Below are 6,374 nucleotides of genomic sequence, written 5' to 3' on the forward strand. Positions count from 1 at the left end.
GTGCACTTGTGACTTGGGCTTCAAGGCCCAACAGTATATAAACATTCAACATGCATGAGCGGCCCAGAAGTTAACAAGAAATATAACTTGTGCGATGAAATCATCTTGTGCGACCCGATTAGGTTGTGCGATCCAAATAGCCCAACCCAAATTAACTATCCAACCCAACAGTTAAGTAGACATATGACTTGTGCGATTCAGGTTCTCTTGTGCGAGTGGACTTGGGCTGCAATAGGCATGTGCGGCCCAACCTATAATACTCGGCCCAGAAACTTGGTCCGTCACAAGTGAGCCTTGTACGACCGGCTGCACTTGTGCGAGTGGGACAATTGTGCGATCGGCCTTTAAATTTCCGAGAATCATGCATTCGGTTACAAGCATACATTCTGCCAATCAATTACCATGTTTCCATATATGCATAAAATCAATTAACAACTAATAATCTGCATCTTATCGATCAAACAAGCATATTTTAATCATTTTTCTCAAGAACCCTAATCATGCTCAAACATGACAACATCTAAGCAACTCTTATAATTCAATCTAATGGCACATGTATACTACCGATTTACAAGTATTCGATTCTAACGCAACCATATACAACCCGATTAGCATTTACATGTTTCTAAATCGACAATATGCAAGCTGAATTATATGATCATCATCACATCGAGAACCATTCAATATTCATACAAGTACACTAGTTATCTCATAACATCATGGCAACAATACTCACAAGAACATCATCATATAGCAGCCGATTCATCAACAACATTCAAAACAACAACCAACATATCAAGTACTAACCGGATTGGAGAAGAAACAAGAGTGATCCGAATAGGGATCTTGTGCCGTCGGGTTCCAAGCAAACGAGAGAGAGGAGTCGTCTAGGGTTGTGTGTGTAGGTTGTTTGGTAAAAAGTGAGAATGGTTACAACATCCCTAAGTGTCATTCGGTTTAGGGAAGGATGGGCCGAACCCACCACTTGGGCCGCCCTATAGCTCAATTACAAGTAACACGGCCCAAAGGCCTTGTGCGGGTGATGTGTGTGTTGTGCGATCCTTGTGCGGTTCAATACATACATACATACAATATATACACAACACATTTTTCACAAAGTTCATGTAACATTCATTAGTTCAAGGTATCGCATAGACACGTAACGTTACATTAAAGTGAGTCTAAAGTTCGAGTTGTCACATAAATAGTCGTGTCAAGCGGAATCATAGTAACGATCTTGTTTTCCGGTACCGAACTGCTGCCGAAGTGTCGTTTAACTGTAAAGCTGTGAAATCATTAATACAAGGCAAATTTTAGTGAATCAAGCTGTTTTTCAAGTCCGTTTCTTATTTTCCGCATCTGAAACGGATAAGATCTCTTCTGATTGACTCGTTTGGGTCAGCACGCGATCCTACAAAGTGGTATGTGGAGGTTCTCATCAGCTAAACACTTCTTGTGATTGGACACGTGGAAGGTTAGATGAACATTTCCAAGTTCGGGAGGTAACTCAGGTCTGTAGGCTACCTTACCGATTCTTTCGACGATCTTGAATGGTCCAACATATCTAGGTGCAAGTTTTCATGTCTTTCCAAATCTGATCACACCTTTCCAAGGTGAGACCATAAGTAATACACGATCACCGACTTGAAATTCCAAGGGCTTGCGTTGTCGGTCCGCGTAACTCTTTTGACGGCTTCGAGCTGTCTAAAGGTTATCACGAACTTTCTTAACCTTATCTGTTGTCTCTAGAATGAGATCAGGTCCAGTAAGCTGAGCCTCACCGATCTCATTCCAGCAGACTGGTGAACGACATTTTCGACCATAGAGAGCCTCGAAATGAGCCATGTTGATGCTGGAGTGATAACTATTGTTGTAGGAGAATTCAATCAATGGAAGATACGAATCCCAACTACCACCAAAATCGATCACACAAGCTCTAAGCATATCCTCCAAAGTCTGGATTGTTCTCTCAGATTGACCATCTGATTGTGGATGATAAGCTGTGCTCAGATTAAGTTGGGTCCCCATAGCAGATTGCATGTTTCTCCAAATACGAGAAGAGAAGCGAGCATCTCTGTCAGAAATAATGTTCAAGGGAACACCATGTCGAGATACAATTTCATCCACATTGTTACGCCCAAAATTTCATCTTCCTAAATGTGATATTATCATACTATAATTTAACAAAAATCGGGCATGACCCGTCCATAAAACGAGCATACCCCTGTTTTAAACATAAACAAACTAGATACAATTCTACAATTCGTTCAACAAGATACTACTAAAAACCAATACAACAAATTTTGGATCGAAAACATTTGAACAAGCTAGCGGAAGCGTTTGGTATGACATAACATGAACACGCGCTCGCTCCGATTCTCCAAGTCGCCTGAATTGAGGATTTACCTACATTCAATCAACAAAGCTTTAAAAAGTTAGTCATTTACTTATTTACTTATAAAATCGTCACTTTAGTTCCATTCGTGTATGTACTTTCATTTCTCTCATGCATTCGATTACCCAATTAAATGGGTATGACATATATTTTCAAACAACTAACCCGTTGGTAGATGATGACGACCAAACATAAAATGTTGTATAAACTAAAACGTCCATAGCATATTCTAACCGCATAAGTTACTTCAATCCGATTATCCTTTCAACATTCAACCGTTTCATTATTATATCAACACTTCGAAAGTCCGACATTCATAACCTGCACTTTCAAACATACTCAATAATAACTTGGTTAGCCAAACCCGTAATCTCAACATATTCATTTACTACATCTTCATAAAAAGGGCGTCAACCATTTAAATGCATCCAATTAACTTATATTCCAAACCCAAGGGCATTATTAGTAACGCTATTTCTCAAATGCATCCAAATCATGCATTCGCACATACTTGCACACATACAAACTTACAATCATACACATCTACATACCTAATATACATTTAATCATACCTACAATCATGTATTCATATCTACGTGTTCCGTACGTATTTTTGTATACATTTACATGTAATACATGTCCAACTTCATTACATACATCTATCACACTCTTATATAAATTACATGAGGCTTAGACTTGGGTTTACAACTTATAATCGTCAAGGAAACACTCGAAATCATGTTTGGGAGGCCCGTCGTAGTTCACGGATAATATACCGAAGCCTACGGCGCATAAATCACATAAATAATATTTTTGACAGAACCTTCACCCGGCCGTGTCAGTTCACCACCCGGCCGTGTCAAATCTGCACTTTTCCTAGCCATTAATCCTTACCGAAACGGACATAACTCTCTCATTTTTCATCCGTTTTGCGTCACGTTTCTTCCTATATGATTGTAATTTAATATTCTATCATGTGATCTTGAAGTCCAACATCCGAGTTAAGGAATTTCTTAACTTATACATATTCGGCTTGTTATTCATCTATGAATTATTCGACCCATTCGTGCATTTATCGAAATAATCTATTGATTTGACCTCAACTTCATATGAACTTAATAATTAAAACATTATATTACTTAAATAACTAAAGAAGTGATTATAGAATTCACTTACCTTGAGTACTCCAATAAGTGTATTTGTCACCTTGCCTTATCTTGACCCGTTATCCTCCTATGCTTGAGCTCTCCTTGACACGTTCCTATTATCTCATTCCATTACATCCATTCAATAGTTAGTATACGTAATCATACGCATCACTAATCACACTTCTATTCACGTGTCAATCGCTTAACGAGTTCAACATGTATCACAATACTACAATGCTAATCAATCTAACAATTTATCATTCCATCATCACAAAGGTCATACATGAGCTTCTAGCATGCATAATTATGTATTTACATCATGTTCATTATTCTTTCAAAATTCCATACTTAGAATGATAACATTTTCTAAGTTAGGCAACTTGTTTCATACATTAAACATTTCATACCATTTCTTAACACCTTGGTTTTTACACATCCATTCTACTATTTTCTATCAACAACCCGTTTCGACCCGTTGGTGCAATCATATGCATAGACTAGTTGGTAAGTGTTTTAGACACTTAAAACAATCAAATAACTTACTAATAATTTATTAAAATCAGTAGTTCATGATTCATACAAGTGTGCATAACAATACAACTATTTTTACTTAATATTTATACTAAAAATGTGCAGCAACTTTCTGCGCAGCAGCTGTTCACGACACATTTTAACCCATTTATCTTCTGATTCAGTTCTTCATGTTCAAATATGAAATGATCTACACTCAGAGACCTTTCTAAGCATATAAAGATCGTAACAATCGGACGTTCCTATGATTTTATATGATTTTTACAAAATCAGCACAGAAGCTGAAATGCTTCCAAACAGCTTGCTGTCAAAACAGTATTGCCGACTTTGGGCACTGTTTTGGCCTGTTTAACATCCGAATTCAACAAACATGTTCAAACACAAAACGTAATATGTTTAAATAGCTTTTTGAGCATATAAGTCTCGACCTCACAGGTCCTTCCTATGATTTTATATGATTTTTGCAAAATTGTTGCGCAACAAATTTTAATCCTAATCAGCTTTGTTACTCGATACACATAGCATGTTATTTTGTACACAACATCATAACTAAGCACTTTTCATACTTGTAATACATAATAACCTTCATTACTATTTAATTAACATTCCATACAAGTGATAACACACACTAACCTATACTAGGCATTTCATCAAACACTTGGTGTGCAATCTACTTTCCAAGCATAGTGTACAAGTGGTTTAAGCATGTTCTTCCCAAATTCATCTCATGAACCATTACATTCAAACAAAATCATATTGTCACCTACATCATATTACTATCAAAACCTAATTCATAACACATGCATCAACATAATCAAAATCATCACTAAACACATGTTCATCATAGTCTTTCTCATACTCATAAACATGGTTTCCTTCTAAATCCCTAAGATTACTAAAATTCAGCCATGATTCGATTTAAACATGATAACATTAGCAAGTATTCATGCCAATTTTTGATCGAATTCATACATTCATCAAAACCCACTTCACGGTTGTTCTCCAAAACTGAGAATCGAGACATACCTTATGATCCCCTTGTGATGGTGATCATTAATCCATGAGAATTCATGAATTTGAGCCTTGAATCATCCCTTAATTTGAAGCTTTTTGAAGAACTAGGGCTTGGCTTCTTGAAGCCCCTGTACGTTCGAGAACACACACGAATTGTGTGTTGTGTGTGTTTATTTTTCATTTTAATAACTCAACTTCCATTTTACTCCAATTAGTCCCTCATGTTGGCACTTAGAACACATTTGGCACAACTCTCTCCATTTAATAGTTTTGCCATATACTTAACTAGGTTAATTAGCCTAGTTATTTATTTCATGATGTGTCTTATAAGGACATACGACAAATATAAACATTCGGGTTTTGGGGTGTTACACACATAAATTTTAGCAAGCTTGTCAGCAGATAGATCCTCACGGATCGGCAAGAAATGTGCTGACTTTGTAAGACGATCAACAACTACCCAGATGGCATCATGACCTTTCTTAGTGCGCGAAAGTTTGGTAATAAGATCCATGGCAATGTTTTCCCATTTCCAAACTGGAATCTCTGGTTGCTCCAATAAACCAGAAGGATGTTGATGTTCAGCCTTAACCTTAAGACAAGTAAGGCATTTTGAAACGTATAAGGCAATGTCCTTCTTCATACAAGGCCACCAATACTGAGTACGAAGATCCTTATACATCTTATCTGAGCCAGGATGGATAGAATAACGAGACTTATGAGCTTCATCCATAAGCAAAGTGCGGAGATCATCTAGGCTTGGGACCCACAAACGGTCCATGAAATAATACGATCCATCATCTTTTAGTTCAAGATCAGGCTTAATGTGATAGGGTAATTCCTTACCCATCAAGTCTTGTGAAACACAAGTATGTTGAGCCCGAGAAATGCGGGTTTGGATATCAGATCGAGCTTGAATATCAGATTGAGTATGAACACAATGAAGCTTGACACGTTCTTTACGACTCAAGGCATCAGCCACGACATTCGCCTTACCAGGATGTAGCGAATTTCGCAGTCATAGTCGTTTAGAAGTTCAACCCAACGTCGTTGCCTCATGTTGAGTTCTTTCTAATTAAAGATATGCTGAAGACATTTGTGGTCAGTGAAATCCACACATTTTGTACCATACAAATAATGTCTCCAGATCTTGAGAGCAAATACAACTGCACCTAACTCAAGATCATGAGTGGTGTAGTTCTTCTCGTGTATCTTCAGCTGCCTTGATGCATAAGCTATGACTTTGTTCCTTTGCATGAAAACACAGCCAAGACCCAAGTTTGATG

General features: G+C 37.5%; 1 long non-coding RNA gene across 2 annotated transcripts; it reads right to left on the bottom strand.

Moving 5' to 3' along the window:
* Window positions 1–2,143: 2,143 nt before the first annotated feature.
* On the bottom strand, window positions 2,144–5,239 carry LOC110928980. Of its 2 annotated transcripts, none has more exons than XR_002586772.2 (4): window positions 5,101–5,239; window positions 3,572–3,656; window positions 2,561–2,716; window positions 2,144–2,406 (listed from the first exon to the last, which is right to left on the bottom strand). It is a non-coding gene; the product is annotated as an uncharacterized LOC110928980 (long non-coding RNA). The 2 variants fall into 2 exon arrangements; XR_002586773.2 differs by having other exon boundaries at window positions 2,561–3,341.
* Window positions 5,240–6,374: the final 1,135 nt, after the last annotated feature.

This window comes from Helianthus annuus, chromosome 3 (genome assembly GCF_002127325.2).
Source record: "Helianthus annuus cultivar XRQ/B chromosome 3, HanXRQr2.0-SUNRISE, whole genome shotgun sequence".
Classification (NCBI taxonomy): domain Eukaryota; kingdom Viridiplantae; phylum Streptophyta; class Magnoliopsida; order Asterales; family Asteraceae; genus Helianthus; species Helianthus annuus.